Source organism: Manis javanica, chromosome 1, assembly GCF_040802235.1.
Source record: "Manis javanica isolate MJ-LG chromosome 1, MJ_LKY, whole genome shotgun sequence".
NCBI lineage: Eukaryota > Metazoa > Chordata > Mammalia > Pholidota > Manidae > Manis > Manis javanica.
The window spans coordinates 160,716,225-160,740,044 of record NC_133156.1 but is presented as its reverse complement, the minus strand read 5'-3'; the positions used below and the strand labels follow the sequence as shown (position 1 = coordinate 160,740,044).

Here is a 23,820-nt window from a genome sequence, read left to right as displayed (position 1 = left end):
ACACAGAAATAGCCTAAGTAAAATAATCATAAATTGAATACAGCAATCTATAAAAAAGAGAATGCATTATGACAAAGTGGAATTCATTCTGGAAATGTAAGTGGATTTAATATTTGAAAAGCAACTAATAGTAATTCAGTATATTAATGGAATAAAGGAAAAAATAAGACATCATCTCAATAGATGCAGAGAAGACATATAATAAAACTTAATACCTACTCTTGATAAAATTGTCAGCAAAGTAGACATAGAAGAGAATTTCCATAATATGATTAAGGAAATCTGCAAACAAAAACAAAAACAGGACCAAAAGCAAATACACAAAAATCTTGTAGTCAGTGCCACCCTGACTAGGGTTACAAGGCAAAGGCATACACTAGCACTGTTCCTTTTCAACATCGTTCTGGGGGGCTGAGTTAAGAGAAGAAGAAGTAAAATTATCTTCATTCCCAAATGAAGTGATTGTATGTATAGAAAATCCAAAGGATTACATATATTAATTTATTTAATCTTCATGACGATCTTATGAGGTAGGTAAAGATTTTGTTAGGTTGTTATTAGCTCTTCAAGTGTTTTGAAGACTTCACTAGGGCAGTCTGTTGCTAGTTTTCTTTGTGAGATAGTGTTTAATTATGGATTCAATTTTTTTGAACAGATAAGGCTATTAAGAATTTTTATTTTCTTTCATGTAAGTTTGGGTTAGTTGTGTTTTGGGAGGGGATTTTCAAATTTGTATAAAGTTGTTCATAATAATATCCCTTTTTTCATATCTGTGAAATCTGCATTAATGTCTCCCTTTTCATTCTTTATATTGGTCATTTGTGTTTTCCCTCCTTTTTTCTTGCCCAGTCTTGCTAATGTTCTTAATTTATTAATATTTTTCAAACAACAACTTTTAATTTTATTGATTTTCTCTGTTGCAGGTCTGCTTTCTTTTTTACTAATTTCTGCTCCTATCTTTATTATTTCCTTCCTCATCTTTTTATTTATGTGTTGTTCTTTTTAAGATAGAAACTTAGATCATTTACTTTAAATCTTTCCTTTTCTAATATTTACATTTAAACCTATAAATTTCCTTGTAAGAACTTCTTTGGCTGAATCCCATAAATTATGATGTGTAAGTATTCCAGGTCATAACTCAATGCTTATTCTCATTATTTTGACTTGATTTTTTTCTGTTCAATGCACAGTGTTTCTTTTTCATTTTGGGGAACTGTGGCAGCAAAATTTTGTGACCATCCAGAGCAATATTCATATAACTTCTCAGATCAATTTAACTTAAAATACATCTAAGGAGACATCTTTTTTTTTGGTATCATTAATCTACAATTACATGAAGAACATTATGTTTACTAGGCTCCCCCCTTCACCAAGTCCCCCCACATACCCCTTCACAGTCACTGTCCATCAGTGTAGTAAGATGCTGTAAAATCACTACTTGTCTTCTCTGTGTTGCACAGCCCTCCCCATGCCCCCACACACCCTATACATGCTAATCGTAATGCCCCCTTTCTTTTTCACTGCCCTTATCCCTCCCTTCCCACGCATCCTCCCCAGTCCCTTTCCCTTTGGTAACTGTTAGTCCATTCTTGGGTTCTGTGATTCTGCTGCTGTTTTGTTCCTTCAATTTTCCTTTGTTCTTATACTCCACATATGAGTGAAATCATTTGGTACTTGTTTTTAAGGAGACATCTTTTGGCATTGAGTCTTTTGAAAGGGTTCTGATCTGGAGAGCATTATTTTGGTTTTTCCCTGCTTCTATAAAATCTTTGAGAAATAGCATCTCAAACTCTTTTAAAAACATTAGCTTTTAAGTGTTGCTTGTTCTTAACCTCCTTGTATTGGGGCAAATAAGGAAGTTATGATGATGATGCTCTTTTGTCCTAATAAAACTCAAAGTGTTAAGCTTTCCAGAAAATGAAGATGCTAAATATTATAACTAGGGCAACACACTGTTAAGACAACCAATTAGAATTATAGACTACTTAGATATAAAAATTTACTTTCACAGTAACAATTTCTGAAGTCCAGTTACATTTGCAAGAACAGCTTTATTATGATAAACAATCTGTTCTCCCAGAAGATGGAGAAAAACAAAATCCTTTCTTTTATTCCTGAGATGTCTTTCACCTACTGTTAAGAAGGGTGTGCAGCCTCAAGGCTAACTGGAATTCAATCAGCACTGAGAGGAAAGGGCAGATCCAAGAGACTCAGAACTTATCAAATGGGGCCAAATAGAATTACTAACAAATGGTATGTGGGGGCTGATAAGGTTTTGCCTCTGCAATTCCGAATCATTTTCTCATGTATGGAATATGCCTTAAAGAATAATTTTACCTCCTGATGCACTCATTGACTTAGCACACAATGGGGTAAAATCTGGCCTTGTTAATTGCAGTACAAGGTTTTCAGGAAGGGGAAGGACATTTTCTTGGTTGTTGGAAGCCTGAACATTTGCTTCAGAAGCGTTAACATTTTGCGATCCCTTGATTCAGCAACTCCACCTCAACAGGTTTGTTCTAAGGAAATAACCACCTGCATGTGTGAAGGTTTAACTATGAAGATGTCCATCATAATGTTGCTTAGAATTCTGTAAAACCTGCAAAAAGCCTAAGTGTATTCATTTAGTTAATATAAGTTTATTATATTGGGATATGATAGAGCAAAAAATAAAGAGATGGTGATGATGAATACTTCATGACAAAAAACATTCATACATAAAGTTTAGAAATATTATGTATGACAATTCAATTTTCATTTTTTAAAAAAGGCATATGGTATATTATTATATATTGAGTACACTGATACAATACCAGAAGGAATAAATACCAAATGTAACAGTGGTTATTTCTTGGAATGGGGATAATAGGTGATTTTATTTTCTTTTGGCTATCTGCAGCTTAAAATAACTACTTAAAATATCCATGCCTTATATTTGTAATATTGGACAATAGAAGCTATTGCATTATAAAGCTATTGCTTTAGAGCAACCACGAGGAATAAATACGGACCCTTGGTATGAGAATTTCCAGACATCTAACATCAGGTAGCTTGGTTTTTGTTTTTCCTCTGCATCTTCTGGATGTACATCTTGCTTCCCCAAACCCTCCCTGACTGGGGATGACCGAGGCTTGGGCAGCAGTCACATGCATCCTTTCATTCTCTGCAGGGCTGTCGCTCTGCTCCTATTCTCTTTTTTCTCCTATAATAACTTTGAATGGGATTTGACCTTGATCCTTTTCTGTGGCTCCTTATTATGAAGAGTTAGTTTTTCTGAACGTTTAGAATGATGAAAAGATTCAGGAAAGCCTCTCTAACTCTATAATTCACCCACTTCCTGGTGTTTTTGTGTATGTTCCAAAACAGGGCAGTTTAAATTGGCACAGCCACTGTGGAAAACAGTAAAAATTAAGGGGCTGGCACAGAGTAGCCCTCAATAACCCTCAAAACTGACTTGCTGGGGTTCCCTTCTAGGATGGGGCCCCACTGTTATGAGAAATTGTTCATTGTGGAGTCAAAATTGAACCAGATAGGCATGACAAGGATGCAAGAAAGAGGAGATCCAACCCCAGTGGGGAGGAGAACAGAGCCAAGAAACATCAGAAAGCCAGCTGCCCTGTGTTTTTTTGTTTTTATGGAGATATAGTTGACATATAGCATTATATTGGTTTCAGGTATGCAACATAATGATTCAATATTTGTATATATTGAGAAATGATCACTATAATAGGTCTAGTTAACATCCACCACCAGACATAGTTCCAAGATGTTTTTCTTGTGATGAGAACTTTTAAGATCTACTCTCTTAGCAACTTCCAGATACACAATACAGTATAATTAACTGTGGACACCATGCTTACCTTACATCCCCAGGACTTGCTTATCTTACAGCTGGAAGGTTGTACCTTTTCACTCCCTTCACCCATTTTACCCAACTCTGGCAACCACCAATCTGTTCTCTGTATCCATGAGCTCAGTTTTGGGTTTTTTTTTAGGATTCCACATACGAGTGAGGTCGGTCATACAGTATATGTCTTCCTCTGTCTCACTTATTTCACTTAGCCTAATGCCCTCAAGGTCCATCCATGTTATTGCTTATGGCAAGATTTCCTTCTTTCATTTCACTGTGTGTATGTATATATATATGTAGATATGACATCTTCTTTATCCATTCAGCCATTGATGGACTCAGGTTGTTTCCATATCTTGGCCATTGTGAATAATGCTGCAATAAACAGGGGGATGCATACAACTTTTCAAGCTAGTGCTTTTGTTTTCTTAAGATGAATATCCAGAAGTGAAACTGCTGGATCGATGTGATAGTTCTATTTTTAATTTTTTGAGGAACCTCCATCATACTGTTTTCCACAGGGGTTGCACCAATTTAAATTGCCCTGTTTGAGAACATACACACACATAAACAAACAGAAAAACAGAAAGAGGGCCAATTATGGACTTAGAAAGGCTTTCCTGTATCCTTCTGCCATTCTAAAATTCAGAAAAACGTAGCTCCTAGTAATAAGGAGCCACAGAATAGGATAAGGGTCAAATCCCATACAAAGTCAATGTAGGAAAAAAACATAGCAGCAGAGTGACAGCCCCACAGACAATGAAAGCATGTCATAAAGCTGTTCCCCAAAATAGAATAAAAGTGCATGCCATTATTTCAGAATGGCCTAAAGGCATTAAGAAAAGGATATGAGATATGATGGAAGAACAATATCAGAGTTAGAAAAACTCAGAACTGAGCTGACAGGATGTAGGAAAGAATTAGAAATAAAAGAAAAAAGTCATTTCAGAAATGAAGAATATATTAGAATGAACACAAGAGTAAATAAACAGTAAACAAAAAGATAAATAGAAGGTGAAAAAGAAGAAAATTCCTATTAGTTTAGCGCTTTGTGGTTCCTGGTACTGAAGCCTGTGCATTCTCATCTGTGAGCCTTGGACACCCTGCAGGCTGGCACCTACATCCTTGGGCATGGTCCCAAGGGGTCTGAGCACTCCCTTGCTATCGGTGGTTAAGATATTCCAGGATTATCCTGTGCATTTCCTGTCTCAGAGTCATTTTGCTAAGAAGCTCTGGTCTTAGTGATGAATAGCAATGTGAAACCACTGTTTGGGAACCTAGGGATGCTCCTTGCTATGAGGCTGCTCACTGCTTTTGGCCTTTTTCAGCAGAGCTAAGGAAAAAATATATATACCTATAATACGTAAAAAATTTTTAATGTATAAGTTTACACAGACACTTCCAGTTTTAATTTGAGACTAGAACTTTTACTTATTCTTGTCCTATTACATCTGAATTCCCTTTCTTCTATATTAAAAACCCTGATTGTCACCTTAAACTAGGAATACACATTTGGGTGACAAAACTATGAAGAAACACAAAGATGTGACTGCCTTTAAGTCAGGATACTAGTAAGTTATATGGGGTGGGGAGGTTGTGGTTAGGATGGTCACAGAGAAAGCTTCCAGGGTAGCTGTCAAAGTGCTACCACTTAATGTGGGTAGTGTTTGCCTTATAATAATTTACTGAGGTATACATTTGATTTATGTGGTTTTCTATATGTTTTACTCTGTGATAGAAACATTAAAAAATAATGCAGTGAATCTGCTTTGTTGTTAAAAATGCATGATACTGAACAGCATCTAGAAAACAATAGATTATGAATCTCTTGTATATGTACGTAAAACACAGACATACATTATAAAATTGTAGACATAGCATGGTCCCATTTGTGTTAACTGGAGGGAGATTTTTAAAGAACTGAACTTTCAAAATTATATGACTCAGACATTAGATTACCCAGGAACATGAGACTTCCTATGAGGATGTCTAAAGATTTCTTGTTTGTATCACATCTTCTCACAGCTTTGTAGAAATGGAGATAGCCAGCCATTTCAACCATTGACAAAGATATGCTATAGTGAGTCTGAGACAATTTACCACGTTACCCAAGACACATAGAATGAGCAATTATAAAATTATAGAAACAACTGTGACAATTTCTTTATAGATTCCTTTTAATTATATATTCATCTATAGTCTATTTACTGAGTATACATTTTTTGAAGTGATTAATTGGCTTTTAATTACTCTTTCTGTAGGCATAGACTATCATAAGAAGGTATTCAACAGAGTGCTAACCATGATTATAGTTATGAAAGATGGCAAAACCTGGATATTTCCCCGTGTTCGTCAGAGTTAAATCAGCAGAGCACAACCACTAGGGGTGATAGAGAATATAGGATTTATTATAGGGATCTGCCCATACACGATTGTGGGAGCTAGTTAAACAGCTTATATTCGGTTGTTTCTGCATCTGGAGATGAGCCTGACATCCATAGGGCAGGAGTCAGGAAAAAGTAAAGTGCATGAAACAGAAAGCAGGGCCCTACACGTATGAACTAAAACCCCCATGGATCTCCACTGCCTCCAGGCCTCTGACTTCAGTGATGCGGGAGATACTCTTGCCCTTGTCACAGAGCTGATGTGCGCCTGGACCAGGAGGTGGAAGTCCCAGAAGCTCAAGAACTCCAGCTGGAGCTGAAAGAGTTGCGGGTCCAGCTACTGCCTCACACCAGGGTGGGTAGCAGATCTGCAGCAATGCTAATGACCTGCAACTACATCTGACTCTCTACAAGCCAAGTAGAAAGGTACAACCAAGAGTCAAGGTATACTTCTGAGTATAACTAAACATGGCTGCTGCATGTCAAGCCCCACACAAGGGTCCTGTGGCCACATAAGAAAGGAAATTCTAGCCATAAGCTTAACTAAGTTAATATAGTATAAACCACTACGCCCTATTTATTTGGTACCTCTCTTCTCAAAGTTTACAAAGGCACCTGAAAAGGTCCATGTAGTTTGCTCCTAAGGAATAAAGTTACGAAGGATGTGCTTTTCATACTAAATAGATACCAAGGTACCAACTATAGGTCACACAAAAATAGATCATGCCAACGCTGACACAGGAGTACATTCCTAACCAGGGTCTGCACAGCCCGAGTCCAGCTCCCTCCCTGGCCCAGCGCCCACTTTTCCTTCTCCTCCCAACCTGGCTGCCCCCGCCCTGATGAGCCTCTGTGCTCCCCCAACTCCAGGGCTTACTCCTCCTGCTTTCCCCACCTGACATGTCTTCTCTCCACGTTTGCTCTTGCCAAAACCTATTCATTCTTCATGTGAAGTGTCAGCCATGACACATCTTTCCTGATACATCTAGGCTAGAAATTCTAAACCTCAAAGGACATTATTTTCTCTCCTTTAGAGCACTTACCACTTTCTGCCTTGAGGTAATATTTATCTAAGACTTTCTCTGCCCTAATAGACTGTAAATTCCCTGGGCAGGATGCTTGTCTCAATATTCAAGTATCCCTCACAAATGCTTAATACAATACCTGCCACCCAGTTTTCATTAAATAGTTCAGTTTTTCCTTCCTGGCTAATAGCGTTAAACGCTTTTCATGTGCTAAATTGGTGTCTGCATATCCCCTTCATTGAAGTGACTTTTCATGTCTCCTGCCCATTTTCTAACTGGATTTTTTATTATTGAGTTTTGAGAGTTTTTGTACAGGTTAGATCTTTTGTTGTCATCTCACAGGTCCCTAAGGCTCTTTTCCGTTTTCTCAGTCTCTTTTCTTCCTGTTGTTCTGATTGCCTCATTTCTGCTGTTCTGCCTTTCAGTTCGCTGATTCTTTCCTTTCTCCATTCCATTCTGCTGCTGAGCCCATCCACTAAGTTTTAAATTTTGGTTATCACATTATTAAGTTCTAAAATTTCCTTGCTGAGACTTTATATTTCTTTCTTGAGATTTATTTATTTTTTCATTTGTTTCAGATGTGTTTGAAACTGCTGGTTAAAGCCTTTTTATGATAGCTGCTTTAAAATCCTTGTATGATCATTCTAACACCTTTGTCATCTTGGTGTTGTATTTACTGCTCGGCTTTTCCTTTCATTCAGCTGAGGTCTTCCTAGTTCTTGGCATACTGAGTGACTTTCAGTTGAAACCTGAACATTTAAAAAATCATTGTAAATCTCTGGATCTTCTTAAACCTTTCATTTTAGCTGGCTTCTCTGACCTTACTCTGGTGGGAGAAGTGGTAGCATTACAGTTACCACCAGGTGGGAGAAGTCCAGGCTCACTACTTGGCCTCCACTGACATCCCAGTAAGGGTGGCTCTTCATTTCTGCTGGGTAGGGTAGGAGTTCTGGCTTTCAGCTAGTCCTGCCCCGGCTGGTGAGTCAGGAGCACTTTGTTACTGCTCTTCATGTGGCCTCCGCTGACACCACACAATGAGGTGGTGATAACTCTCCCCTAGGCCTCCTCTGAGGAATGGGAGGAGGGCCTCATTTCCGCCAGGTGGAGTGGAAGCCCAGGCTCCTCACACAGTCTCCTCTGACACCAGAGGAGGGTGTTTTTAACCACCCAGTGGAGATGAAAGTCTTGGCTCCCTACTTAGTCGTGTCTGATGTCACCACAGCAGTAGGGCTGGGCATCTTACAGCCTGGCCAGGGTAAAGTGCAGGCTCCCACTCAGCCTTGGCTTCCAGGGCTTGCAATGGGACAGTAATGTTTCCAGTAGTGTTTTGCTGCAGTAGAGTATTTTCTACACATTTTCTGTTTTTCTAGGCTGACCCTTCTGAGGTTCTTTGGATATAGAGAGCAGGCTTTTGTGGGAGCTTTTTTATTCTGCGCTCATTGGTGTTTCTGGACTGCTGGCTTCTCCAGCACCCAGTCTGAGATATCTGAGGCAAAAAGAAAACCCAGAGAACTCACTACTGTGTTGTTCTTTGGGTCCTGAGTCTCTGGTAATTCTGCCTTTTCCTTGCCACCTTTCAGAGTCTTCTTATATTTTATATATTATGTTCAGTGTTTTTTGGCTGTTGTACATGGTGCAAAAAATAGGAAAAGTACCTCTGCTCCATCTCTCTGGAAGAAGGCATATCTTCCTATTTCACTCAGCATTGTGTTTTTAGATCTACTTATGATGATATATTTACAATGAATTCATTTATCTAATAAGTCCTGTATATATATATATATAGTATTCCATTGCATAGCCAAACCTCCATTATTGACCTATTCCCCTAATGATGGACATTAATATTGTTTCAAACATTTTGTTGTAACAGAGCTTCATTGAACATCCTTGCACATATCTTCTTGTGTACATGTGAATCTCTCTAGAGTGCATACCTACAAGTAGTATGAGGTCACATAGGAGGTATGCCTTCTCAGCTTTATTAGATATTCCCAAATTAATTGCAAAGGGGTTGTACTAATTTACTCACCCAACACTTCTTTGCCACACACAATATAGTCAGACTTTTTGACTTTTGCCAGTCTGATGTGTGTAATTAATTGTTTTAATAGTACTTAATTGTTTTCATTTCTACCTCTATAATGCTAATCTATTGGTCATTACATTTCTCCTCTAAATTACTTGCTCATATCCCTTCCTGAGTCCTGGCTTAGGGCATTACCAGCTGTGTAATATTGAGCAAGTTATCTAAATTCTTTGTCTCTAAATTTTGTTGTCTTAGGAATGAAAAATATATAATAGGATTAATTTATAACTATAGGGTGATTACTAGGGTAAAGTGCTTTCATTTGTGTTTAAAATGGTGTCCAGATTATACTAAGCATTGTATAATTGTTAACTATTATTAATTCATAGCATATGTATTAATTTGTATCTGGATATAAATTCCTCATCTGTTCTGTTATAAATATGTTCTCTGTGTGTGTGGCTTGTTTTTAAACTTAGTTTATAGCATATTATATAAGTGTTTAACATTTTTATGATAATATATATCAGTATTTTCTCTAGTGATTTCTATAGTCTTTATAAAGAAATCAACTTCCCCCCAAAATTATAAAATATTGCATGCTTACTTCCAGTTGTTTTTAAATTTTGAATTGCACATTTAGATAGTTAATCTGTCTGGAATTCATTATTATATATTGTGAAGAAGTATATGCCTAATTTTCTCTCCATGTACAAAGCTGAGCTAGGCCAAAACACAAGTGCTCCTCTGGGTCTGAGGGCTGGTGAAGATGGTGGCCTCACTTAGCCTGGCTTGCCTTCTCTGTCACTTACCAGTGAACCAGTCAACAGCCAGGGCAAAGGATCACAGAAAGTCAAGGGCACGCAGGCAAAGAAACAGCTTTCCAAAATTTCCTTTGTTCTTGTGGAAGTGCAACTAAGTATTCAGTGGTCTTAGCAACCCTGTGAGAAGAGAAAAGTGCAGAGTCTGCAGAATCAAGACAGCCTGCCTTTTCTATCAGTCTTGAAGGTTGAGAGGGTCAGGAGCGTCTCATCAACACTTAATGATGATCCTGTTATTTCAAGGTGGTATTGGTACAATGCATACCTTTCATTCCATTTCTTACTGGGCCTCCTTGAGATTTTGATGCCATGTCTTGACACACCTCCATTTATTAACCAGTCTTTCTCTGTGATTTCCTGCACCAAAGACCCCTGAAAGGCCAAGGTGTCTCTATGAATACAATAGCTAATATAATCACCTATGTAAAACCAATGACTTCAAATGTTGGCCATCCTGATTTTGGTTTGTGGATTCCAAATGTCCAAAGTCTGACTCTTCAGGGATGAAGTGAAAGAACAATAAATCCTCACTTTCCTTGTGTTGACACATTCCAATTTTTAAAGATGATAACACAATCCAGAACCTTTTTATACAGATGCCTCATGGTATGGCATGGGGTTAAAACTGGAATTTGTGCTTTCTGATAGATATGATAGTGCCAGATATTATAGCTGGATAATTTTGGTTGCAAGAATTCTGTAGCCTTCTCACAGTAGGAAGCTGAATCAATCCATGAACTGATCAGCAAACTCACCAAAAAGAAAATTACTAACATTAGAAGTGCAGGAATAAATGTGTAGTTACAGTTCCATTCTGTTTCCTGTGAACCAATTGCTCGCTCAGTAGTGGGCAGTATGTCTGCCTCAGGGCCTTCGGGGAAGCTTGGTCCTATGGTGTCATGATGGATAATAAAGGTGCAGAGTCAGTCCTGAGAAAGAGCATGGCTACATGGTATTGAAGTATGGCCCTGGGATTGGAAAATTAAACAGAAAAGAAGCTTGTGACATGTGACTAATCAGGAGATGGAGTGTTGTGAGAATTATTCATAGTGGGTCATAAAATGGAAAGGCCAGAATGCCCACAGAGCAGCCAGCAGGTCTCGGTGTTGTTTGCATGCTGCTTCTCTGAATGACAAATTCTAGTCATCAAAGCCTTCTTGGAACTTCCCATCCACTGGGGCTGCTTAGGTGAGTGTGCAAATGATATTTTTACACATACAGATGACTGTGCACAGATCATATGGATACCAGCAGCTGTGATGGAGTTGGGCAGTGGCATGAACCACCTAAGTAAGACATTCCACGTGGGCTCTGGGGAGGCCTCTTTTATTTATTTTGGGTGTAAGACTATCTTTGTAAGTATTTTTCCAGAACCACTATACAAATACCTTTGCGTGTCCTGAGCATCTGTGAGGTGATGGCAAGAGGACAGCAGGATCAGGCAGACTGGGAACAGAAGGCAGAAAGAGCCCCAGGCAGGCTGAGAGCACGCTGCTGAGAGCATGCTGCCAAGTAAAGGAGAAACTGCCTGGCTCTGCTTGAGCTGTGATTCTTTGCCTGGGGTCTGAAGCACAGGCAGATCTCAAATTCAGATTGCTGTGGAATCTCCGGGAAGCTTGTTTACAATGCAGATTACTGCATCCCACACCTGGCAGTCCTGCACACCTCAAGTATTTCTGAAGATGATCTGGAGGCTACATTCAGAGGAGCCCTCTACTTCGGGTGGGTGGTTGTCATGGGGGTTCATGAAAAAAAATTGTGGAAAGGGCCTGAACCCCTGATATGGTTTGAAAAATTGGGCATCCAGACATGCCTGTGCGTCTTTCAGAGATGAGGATCCACACCTTTCCTTACATACTCAGAGGGGCTCACTTCCCCTCAGAAGTTACACCCCACAATGGCATGTGACCCCCAGAAAGCTGATGATCACATCACTGTTTCTACAGGGGATGTTTAACTTCTCTCCACTTCCAACCTCACATCACCCCCCCAAAATCCATCCAGCATCTCATAGAAGTATGACTGTACTCGGCACTGAGAAAGTACTGGTCAGGGAGAATGGCTGGTTCCATGGGACTCAACCTTCACTACTGAGAAAGTGACTCAAACGGGACATCCTACTGGGATAGTTAGACAGCTCAGCTCTGCAGACAAAGGTAGTGGGGTAGTCTGTGCCCCAGGCAGCCTTGCTATGCTTCCAAACAGCCTCTTGGAGCTAGTTCCCCTCAGCCAGCCCCTGGAGATGACTCTTGGAATTGGTCCAACTCTCCATCAAAGGTCTGATTAGAACGAGGCCTCATCAGTCCTTTGGCTCCCGTTCCAGAGCCCCTGCCACAGCTCCTTGAGTGTCCAGAACCTTCCTCTCCTGCCTCTCAGGCTATGCAAAACTGAAAAACAGCCCATTATGCAAGGTGTCCCCACTGACCATACTAACCTTAACCCTGAACTTGGCCATTTTTTTTCATTTGCCACATGGCTTCTCAATCATATAGTACCTTTCATTTACATGAGTTATTCTTCCAAACTCTTTGTTTAAATGAGAGTCGTAGGCCTTGGTTATTTATTATTGTTTTTCCCTTTGCATAAGTGGGAGATAAAGGAAGTGTCCATAACCTTCTTCTGACTTAGAGAGAAGATTCACAAATAAGTATTCCTTTCAGAAAACAAATCTGAAATGGAATATTATCAGAGCAACACATTTTTAAGCAAGACCAATGAGGATTGCCACCTTGGTGGAAGCTACAGTCACATCCACAAGCCATGGCCATGTCTCTGAAGTTCAGATGTTTTATGACCCCCAAGTTAGAAATAAAATTGACAGGCATAGTTAAATGAGGTAAAAGAACATTTCTTTTTGTTTTCCTTTTGTTTTGCTTCAGTTAGGGAAAGAAGGATATATTTTCTTTTCCTAGTTGGTAAAATTTATCTCACCAGCAATTAGAAGTGTCTATTATTCCAAGGTCTGGATTTCTATTACTTAGCACTGCAAGGAATGAAACAAGCCTTTTTTATTAAAATCTTTAAAAACTTAAAATATAAACTGGAAAAAGTGGAAAAGAATTTAATAAATTGAATATGGAAGTGTGAGATTTTGCAACTTAGTGACCCTTTCTAACTCCCTGCTGCTTTGCACCAGCCCCAAGTCGGCAATTGAGCCTCTTCTTCATACAGAAAGTAGAGGCTCTGGTCATGTGACATTGCTGGAATTTCTTCCCACCACCTCCAAACCCATGTGTGTCTTTACCCACCTCCCTCCTATGTCGGAGGCGGAGGACTCATCCCTCCTTTGGCTTGTGCCTCTGTCCCCTGCCATTACTCCACGACTTCGGCTCCTCAGTTTCATTCCATCTCCTCGTCTCCACCAGTCCATCTCCTCTGCCTGCCAACATGCTCAAGTCTCCCCACTCTTAATTTATTATAAAGCTTTCCTTGTCCCCATGTCCTTCACTTTCTGTACCAAAAAGTGAATCTGCATTTACCTCCTCTACAGACTCCCTGTCACACACTCCCTGCTGATATTGCTCATCAGTGACATTGTCAATACTGAATCCACTCTTCTGCAGGATTCCCTCCATGACAGTTCATTATCCGAGGGTTTCTTGGCTTCTGTTCCTCCCCTGCCCTTGGGCACTAATCCCCCCCAGGGTCTTGTCATTGGTCTCATGTCCTTCACTCCATTTAATCCCAAAGAGATCTCATCTTCTCTAGTGACTTCAGCCACCACTGTGCTCCCAGTGATCAATCTGCATATGTGATTTAAGCATGAGGCACTCATTTCCATCGGCATCTTCTGCAGGCAAGAGTCTAACACAACACCCCATCGTCTTCTGTCCACACCTGCGCTCCCACCTTTGGTCAAAACTGCCGGTCTCTGCTCTGCCTCGGAGGCCTGAACCCCTGCAGGCCTCAAGCTCCTTCCTTTCCTTCAGCCTCCACAGACACTCATCCCCAGTTCCTGCCAGTTCAGTTAAAATGTCTGAGCCCACACCCTCCTTCCATTCCTGGTGACACCACCCTGGGCCTGGGCCTCACCATTTCTCCCCGGAGATACTTCCTGACAGACCCGACCCCGCTTCCGGTCTCATTTCCCACATTAGCTTCTCTCTGCAGCCGCCGCCAGGTCAGAGCCCAACATCCTTGCTTCCAAACCTTGGTGACTTCCTGATATCAACACAACTCATCCCCCTCCTGAAATGGCGCATCAGGCTCCTCAAACGCAGCATCTATGCCAGCGCCATCTTTCACCGGCCTGTTCCTTCCACTTCCCCTTCCCTCCCCCATCAGAAGTGAGGCCAAGTTCTACCCTGAAAGGAGGCAGGCAGCGCCGTTGGCAGATGGGAGAGGGAGCTTATAAAAATGACACCTGTCTACTCTCTCTTCAAGTCTGCAACCAGACAGCCTGTTGCCACTGCACTCCTCATTCTGCTTCCCTTGCATCTTTGTCACCATCTCAACAATCTTCCCAAAGATGCCACGTCTACGTCCCCTCCCACCCCAGCTCTCAGCCATGCTTCTCTCCCCAACTTCTGGAAACACTAACCTTTGCTTTTCTCTGATGTTTCACACGTCTGTACCATTCATATTGCTGTTCTCCGTCCCCTCCCTGCTCTGCTTGGCAGATTCTCACTAGTCCTTTAACCCCCCCGCTAAAGCCAGCTCCACTGCCGAGTCTCCCCTCTCCTTTGCCCTGCAATGGGTGCCTATTTTCCAGCACTTTTCACAGGCTTTACTAGGGAGCTGCTGATGTCTCTGCCTTTTCTACTACACTGTGTCCTTGAGCTCAGGGATTGTGTTGTACCATCTTCCTTTCTCTGGTGTCTGGTATATAGTAGGAGCTCAGTACCTATTGTTTAAAGAAAGTGACTGAATGTATTACTGGGCATGTGGAAGAACACTAGAACTAGAAAACACAGCCCCCATCGTCCTGAGGGTTGAAGGTGCTTCAGCATAAAAATACAGCAAACCCCTTAAAACAGATGATTCTGCATAATCAGCTAATAATTGGAGGGGCTGAGAGGAGGAGACACTGCTCCAGGCTACCCCACATCCCAAGTAAGAGTCATGCCTCCTTTCCCAGCCCGGGAGCCCTCCCTTCTCCTCCAGCTCCTGAATCAGGAGGAACTCGTGTGCTCACAGTGAACTGCCTCCTCCCACCCAGCCAGCCACCTGTCTGGAACGCAGAGGCTGGAGAAGTCACTTGAGTCCGAGCCTATGTCATTGTCAGATCCAGTGCTCACGTCACCTAAGCCTGTCCTGGGGCATGAGGGCTGCTCTCAGCCTTCATTTCTCCACAGTCTGTGCACTTTGTTGATAGACTGTCTGGAGTCAAGTGCAAGCTGTTTATGCTTTCTTGCCTTCAGTTAAACTTTTACCCTAATTGGTCCCCAGGAAGCCCCTCCTTCTTATTCAGATTTGTCCTTGCATAGAAGTCCATTCCATGTGAGTTATTGTCTTTTCTATTTGCTCTTGCTTGCTTGCCAAATTATCAACTGTCATCTATACTCTCCTATTATTTAGTCTCTGTTTCCAGACACTGGCAATTTGCTGTTCTCTCCTGCCCTTAAATGTTTCCCATCCAATACCTCTGAACCTTACCTCTCCATCTGCTAGAGATTCTTCTCCTGGTTTTCTCCTTTGCCTGTTCTTCAAATAGTCCTTGTATTTTCATTTCATCATAGTTTCTGCATGCCTAGACATGATTCTTTATATTTTTATTTTTAATTGAAGTATAGTTGACATATAGTATTATATTAGTCTCAGGAATACAAAAGAGTGATTCAATACTTATCTACATTATGAAATGCTCAACATGATAAGTGTAGTTACCATCTATTACCATACAAAGTTATTACAATATTATTGACTGTATTCCCTATGCTGTCCTTTTCATCTCCATGACTTATTTATTTTAAAACTGAAGTTTGTATCTCTTAATCCCTTTCACCTATTTCTCCTATACCCCCACCCCCTCTCCCTTGACAACCACCAGTTTGTTTTCTCTATTTATTCTGTGTTTTGTTTCTGGATTTGTTGTTGTTTGTTTGCTTGTTCATTGTTTTGTTTTTTAGATTCCACATAGGAGTGAAATCAGATGGCATTTGTCTTTCTCTGTCTAACTTCACTTGGCATAATACCCTGCCATTTGCAACCCCACAGATGCACCTAGAGGGTATTATGCAAAGTGAAGTAAACTAGAGAGAGAATGATTCCTGACTTTTCCTCCTTTCAGAGCCCTGAGAGCTTTACTCTCAGTAAATCATTCATTCATTCATTCATCAAATACATATTGAGTCTTGGGTCACTTAATTCTTGTACTGAGTCAGTATCCGCTTATGAAAAAAAGAAATCACTCTATGTGTTTTAAACAGAGGAACCTTCATTTAGGGAATTGATTACAAAAGTGTTGGGAGGAGTAGAAGTCCTAAAATTATAAACATTAACCATACCAAGTGTTGACAAGGATGTGGGCAACTGGAATTCTTATGCACTCCTGGTGGGAATGTAAAATAATACAACTTTAGAAAACTACTTGGATGTTTCATAAAGAGTTAGACATACAACTACCCTTGATACAGTCATTGCAAGCTTAGGTATTTACTCAAGAGCAATGAAAGCAGATATCTAAACATAGACTTGTACACAAGTGATTATAGCAGCTTTATTTGTAATAGCTCAAAACTGGACAAATGTCCATCAAGAAGTAAATGGAAAAACAAACTGTGATATGTGAGATGTGTGTACACACACACACACACACACACATGGAATATACATACACATATATGTACACAATGTGTATACATTTATATATACATACAATGGAATATTATTCAGCAATAAAAAGGAATAGATGACTGAAACATGCAACAACATGGGTCAGTTTAATTATGCTAAGTAAAATAATTGAAATTATTCAAGGAGTATATACTGTATGATTCCATTTATATAAAATTCTAGAAAATACAAGCTATAATGATGAAAGCAAATCAGTGGTAGGGGAATAGGAGAGATTCCAAATGAGAAACTTGAAGGTGGTGGATAATGTTTGTTATTTTTATTGTGATGATGGTATTACAGTGTATACTTGGTTAAAATTGATCAAATTATACCGTTTAAATACATGCTGCGTATCTCAACAAAACTTTAAACAAATAATCCTGCAAGAAGGCTGAACTTGCAAAATGGTAAAAGATGACATTACTTAGAGATTAGCAACTAAAGAAATCCCATCCACCCCTAGGGCTGCAGGACCATAAGGAGAAGTAGAGTTCACGGAGCTCATGTTCCTTGGCCAGTAAGACTAATGTGGTCCCTCCCAGGGCTGCTGTTTCAATGACCATTTCCACTTCTCTTCAGGAGCCAGGAGCATGGGCTACCTACACCATGGGACCTAGGAGCATGATGTCATGTAGAGGTGTGACTGCTGGCACTGGAGCTCACAGTGCTGCCTCTGCTGGAGGCATTGCCCCAAGCAGAAAAAATGGCTCCCCCATCTTCCAGACTCCTCCCAGCTTCCTCTCCCCTGGACAGAAACTAACATGCAAACAGCTGGGAAGAAAGTCTATTTTGCAGAGTGTCCTTCTCTCCATGATCAGAGGGGAATAAGGAAAGGGATTTATGGAGCTGAAGGCCAATCAAGAAGCAAGTGGCTCAACTGTCTGACAAGGGAAAATAGGAAACAGTAGGCCAGGGGTCTCATATTTGTGGATCCTGCCTGTTAGCACATCCTAGTTCTCCTGAGGTTCGGTGGCTTTCCTATTCCCTGTATAAATAGCTCAGCATAAAACCAGGTGAGAAGGCCAAGAGTAAAGTACAGGGTGCAGGCACAGAGGTGGGAGGAGACAGTGTCTTCAGGTGAGTGGAGACTGTTAGCGCATGGGAAAGACTGGCCTTTCCTGCCATCAGAAGCTTTTGTTGATTTGGTAGCCATCCTCTGAAATAAACTGATTACTGCTTCCTGTGAAACTCTGCTGTGTAGCTAGAAGCCATCAAACAAAAATTCCCATACTTGCATCTTAATTTACTGAAGACTCCAATTCTTGAAGGATTTTGGGTGCCACTAAAGAACTCAGAAAGTTATACTTTGAACACAGAAACTTATAATCAATTTTAAAATTACATTTTTAATATCCTACAGGTTAAAGTTCAGTTCCTTGAAAGCCTGCTGAGTTTCATCATAATAACTATTTACAAAGCAGAGACTAATTTAGTGTGGGAAGAAGGAGGAATTTTTAGTGTAATTTCAGTACTCGTTTTCTGTTTCAGATGGTGGGGAAACTCCACATGGTGAGTTCATTTATTTGAAAAAAATTGTGTCTCCTTAAACTGGCTTGGGGTTGACAAGCCACTGGCCATAGACTTCAATAATGCCTAACAAAGGAAACACTTTGGAAAAATAAAGGTACTGAAATACATTAGGAGTACATGTAGGAGTTACTCTTTCATATATATATATATATATATATATATGTTCAAATCTTTAAATATGGATCCATATACTCATAATAGCACTTGGAGTTCATTCAGTTTTGTAAAATAGTTTTGTTACAGAAAAACCCTAAAAACCTGGACTGGATTGCTGATGGAAGAAGAACCAAGTGGCACTCAGAGGTCTTGGAGTGTTGAAGTTTTATTTTTACACTGATGGGCTCAGAGGGGAGTAATCACCCAAGGTCTGAGCCCTGAGCACAAGCAAGGGGAGCAATTTATATTGCTTTTCGGCATGTGCAGGGCACAAGAGGAGCCCAGGGGAGGGGAGGAGGGAGCTGGGAGGGCTTTGCCAACTGGAGGAAAAGAGCAGTTTGCTGACCTTGATGGCTGTGTTGAATATTTTCCTTATCAGTTTTTACATATAGAAGTAGTTCATAGTCAATTTAATGTTTCCAAAGTACAGAAAACAAAGGTTTTTATGACCCCTCACAATCCCATTTCTCTAGAATCACTGCTATTTGTGTATTTATGCACCATCCTCTCTTTTTCTTTGCATTTACCTACTGTTAGAAATGGCATAAAACTAAATGTGATTTATTCCCAGAGGAATTAAGATTTAAGCAAAAGGGTATTGACAAGAGGCCTACAGGTCAGAATGTGTACCAGGGAGTCACCACCTGTTGGGAGCAGGAGGGAGATTAAGAAAGAGGGGGCTCTGCATCACTTCAGAAAAATGCGGAAAAATTTTGAACCAGCCAATAAAATTAAGACAAATGTAAAGAAAGCCTAATATGGATATAACTTGGTTAGGTGACATCCAGGAAAGAATGGGAACCCTGTAGTACTTAGCCAATGAGGAACCAGGGGAGGGACTTGCATGCTAAGGAATAAATTGTTTGTTGTAACCCCCTGAGTGTGCCTGCTCACCAGACACTCAATCTTGCAAGACTGCCAATAAAGCCTCACTCCACTGTTCTCTTTGTCTCCATGTCATCTTACTGAGTTCGGACCAGTGAGCGCATTTCTCACACCTACATATGTACTTATGGAATTTTAAATGCTATTTTGAATAAACTTGTACATTAGTGGAAATTAGATTGCAAAATTGGACATACCACTTTTCAGCTCCTCTCTATAAGAGATGGAGTTTATGTTCCCACCTCTTGAATCTGGCCAGCCTTGTACCTTGCTTTGACCAGTATAATGCAGAAGTGATTGCCAGTTCCAAACCTAGACTGAGACGCTGCATGGAGGAAGGTTCTAGGCACACCAGTGTATTTACCAGATGAATAAATGCCTAAGTGAGTCCACCTGAGATTAGCAGAGCCCAAACCATTAACAACTGCTCAGTGGAGCCCAGCTCAAATTACTTACCTACAAATTTTTGAGATAAATAAGTAGCCGATTTTGAACAACCAGCCTTGGGAGTGGTTGTTATGAACAGAAGTAAAATTTCCTAGACCATATGGTATGTAGTTTTTTAACTTTCTTTTCCCTTTACTCATTGTGTTGTAAAGAGTTTGTATGGACTTATCAATACAGATAGCTCTATCTTATGCTTTTTAACTGTTGCATAAATGTTCATATTATGGATATTCCACAGATTATTTAATATTTCTTCTATGATGGTCATTAGGTTGTGCCTGCCTGTGTTCTTTCCATCCTCCTCCCTGTCCCCTTTCTCTCTTTCTGTATTCTAAGTATCTCTATAGTTGTAGATACTTACACTGCTCTGTCAATATTGCTTAAGTTATCTTTTTCATATGAGATATTTTAAAAATATAATCAAATTTATTATTCTTTTCTTTGATAGCTTCCCTATTTTGAGTTTTGAGCAAGAGCAATCTTCCAATCAAACACATATTGTATGTTTCTTCCAATACAGAATTTTTATAAAACTGTATGTGTGTTAGGTTTAATTAATTAATCCTCTGGTACTTATGTTAATTCACAGTGTGAAATAGAGAATTTTTTTGCCCAACAGCCAATTGTCCTTAACACCATTTATTGAGTAGTTCATCATTCTGCACTGATTTGAAATATCACCTTTATTCTGTATTAAATCAATCTGCTTCAAGACTATTTATTTCATTCCATTGACCCATTTGCCTGTTACTGTATCAATTACAAAATGACTATTACAATAGAACAATTACTACTGCTTTCTACAGCATTTTCACATTGGCAAAGTATTGTTCTTTTTTCAAAACTTTTTTGAATATTCTTGAATATTTTCTCTCCCAAATTAATTTCAGAATCAGTTTTAAAATTCTGTAAGAAGTCATTTTGGAATTTCAATAAGGATTACAATGGCTTTATAGATAAATTTGCCATCAGTTGAAACTTTAACAAGATTAAATCTTCTTAAAGATCATGATATGCCTTTTCATTTATTCACATATTTCTTTATGTCCTTCAATAAAGTTTTGTAGTTTTATTTTTTAATATGTTACACATTAATTATTGGGTTTAGTCCTCAGAACTACATAGTTGCTAAAACTATTTACATTTTCTAATATATTTTATCTTATTTATTTTTTATTAAATAGTTGACATGCAATATTATATTAATTCAAATGTATAACATAGTGATTAAATAATTGTATATATTACAAAATATTCACTGTAAATGTAGTTAGAATCTGTCACCACACAAAATTAATATATTATTGACTATATTTCCATGTACTTTTCACCTTCATGACTTATTTTATAACTGGAAGTTTGTACCTCTTTATCCCCTTCACCTATTTCACCCACCCACCCTGCTTCTCCTATGGCAACCACCAGTTTATTCTCTGTATTTGAGTCTATTTCTGTTTTGTTTGCTTATTCACTCATCTTGTTTTTCAGATTCCACATATAAGTAAAATCATATGGTATTTGTCTTTCTCTGTCTGACTCACTTTGCTTAGCATCATACCCTCTAGGTCCATCCATGTTGTCATGAATGGAAAAATGTCCATTCTTTTTTACAGCTTAATAATTTCTTATATATATTCAGGATATATATATACACACACACATATATATATATACATACACATACCACATCTGTTTTAACGATTCCTGTACCTATGGATGCTTCCATTGTTTCTATATCCTGGTTATTGTAAATAATGCTGCAATAAACAGGGATGCATATGTCTTTTCAAATTAGTGGGGGTTTTTTTTCTTCAACCAAATACCCAGAAATGGAATTACTAGGTTGTATGGTATTCCTATTTCTAAGTATTGGGTAGCCTCCATACTGTTTTCCATAGAGGCTGAACCAATTTACATTCCCACCGATTGTACACGAGGGTTCCTTTTTCTCTACATCCTTGCCAACACTTATTATTTCTTGTCTTTTTGATAATAATGTGGTTTTCACTTACATATCCCTGATGATTACTAATGTTTAGTATCATTTCATATGTCTGTTGGTCATCTGAATATCTTGTTTGGAAAAATGTTCAGTTCCTCTGCGCACTTTTTAATCAGATTTTTTTTTGGTTTTAAGTAATACATTTAAAAATTTATTTTTACTCATATCTGTGAGAAACACACTCACTGGTCCAAATTCAATAAGTGGACACGGAGACAAAGAGAGCAGTGGAGCAAGGCTTTAATGATGGTCCTGCAAGATCAGGTGTCTGGAGGGCAGGCACACCTGGGGAGTTTGGCACCAATAATTTATCTCCTAGCGCACAAGTCCCTCCCATGGTTCCTCATTGGCTGAGTACTACAGGGTTCACAGTCTTCCCCGGAAGTCGCCTAAGCCCATTATATCTTTCCATTTATCTTACTCTTATTGGTAGGTTTAAAAAAACTCAAACAGGTATAGCCAGGCCCTTATCAATTCCCCCACCCCCACTCTCAGCCCGAGCAGCTTCTACCACGTGGCCCTTTGTTAATACCTTACTGTTAAAATGTTTAAACATCCTAGTGGGAATAAATCACATTTAGGTTTTATACTTTTTCCTAACAATATCCAAGAAAATTATTCCTGAACAGTTTTCTTTAAATCAGGCCATTTTGGTCAACTCTTATTCATTCTAACAAATTGCCAGTTGGGGATTCCTTTGGATTTTATGGGTAGATAATTGTATCATTTCAAACTGAATGTTTTCGACTTGTATTTTACTTGTCATTTCACTATTTTATTTTTATTTGTTTGTAGTGAATTGCCTAAAAACCTCTGTGGGTTTGTATTAGTCAATTCAGGCTCCCATAACAAAAGACAACAGTCTGGGAAGCTTAAAGAGCAAAAATTAATATTCTCAGTTTGGAGTCACGAAGTTCAAGGTTAAGGGGCCAGCTGGATTGTTTCTGGGAGGACGCTGTCCTCAGCTGCCTGTAGACAGTGCCTTCTTGCTGTGTCCTCTTGTAGCCTTTTTCTTGTGTGTGCCCAAAGAGTACTGTCCCCTTCTTATAAGGACAACAGTTGTATCAGATTAGGGCCCGGTCTTTGTGCCTCACTGGGAGTAAAACTGCAATATCTCCAGAATCTCTCACCTGACTTTGGTGCATCTCCATATCAATAGGTGTTTCTAAGGGGTGGAGAGAAGTAGTGCATCTCCGTATCAGTAGGTAATTACATGGGCCAGCAAGGCTTATCTGTACCAGAGAGGTTGGGTGGAGCTCTCTCTTCTGCAGCAGGGTCGAGAGAAGTGGGAAGACTGCTTGTAAGAAATAAATGAGTTTCTTAAACTTTATTTCTCCCTTTGACTGATTTTGGTTTCAAATGTATTTTTCCCCAGTATTTTACAAGGAAAAAGCAGGAAAAAAATCTGTCTTGATACTATTCAACAACATTGTTATTAACTGAACTGTGTCCCTCCAAAATTCATATGTTGAGGTACTAATCCCCAGTGTGACTGTATTTGGAGAATGAGGTGCTAAGGAGGTAATTGAGGTTGAATGAGTGTAACTCCAGGGGCAGGGGAGAATCCCAAGGCAAAATACCTTTGAAACCGAAATCAGTCAAAGGGAGAAATAAACCCATTTATTTCTTTCAAGCAGTTGTCCCACATCCCTCTTGACATGGCTGCAGAAGAAGAGAGAACTCCACCCAACCTCTCCTGTCCAGATAAGCCCTCACTCACCCATATAATTACCTATCAATATGGAGATGGATTACTTCTCTCCACTCCTTGGAAACACCTATTGATATAGAGATGCACTAAAGCCAGGTGAAAGATTCTGGAAATACTGCAATTTTACCCACATTCCTTTTTCACATTTCTGAATAGCATTAAAAAATAATATTTTAAAAATACATCAAAAAGAGCATCCATCA

General features: G+C 39.5%; 1 protein-coding gene across 17 annotated transcripts in view; it reads left to right on the top strand.

Moving 5' to 3' along the window:
• NMS (neuromedin S) overlaps nucleotides 1-23,820 on the top strand; it is a 55,920-nt gene that overhangs the window by 17,495 nt on the left and 14,605 nt on the right. For 7 of the 17 annotated variants that reach the window (XR_012132692.1, XR_012132693.1, XR_012132677.1 and 4 more), the window contains exon 4: nucleotides 6,444-6,589. The exons of 4 other annotated variants lie outside the window; for them this stretch is intronic. The gene's annotated coding sequence lies outside the window, so the exon portion shown is untranslated. Of the gene's footprint in view, nucleotides 1-6,443; nucleotides 9,838-23,820 lie in introns of those variants that run through there. 6 more of the 17 variants (XR_012132676.1, XR_012132689.1, XR_012132678.1 and 3 more) reach the window with 5 other exon arrangements.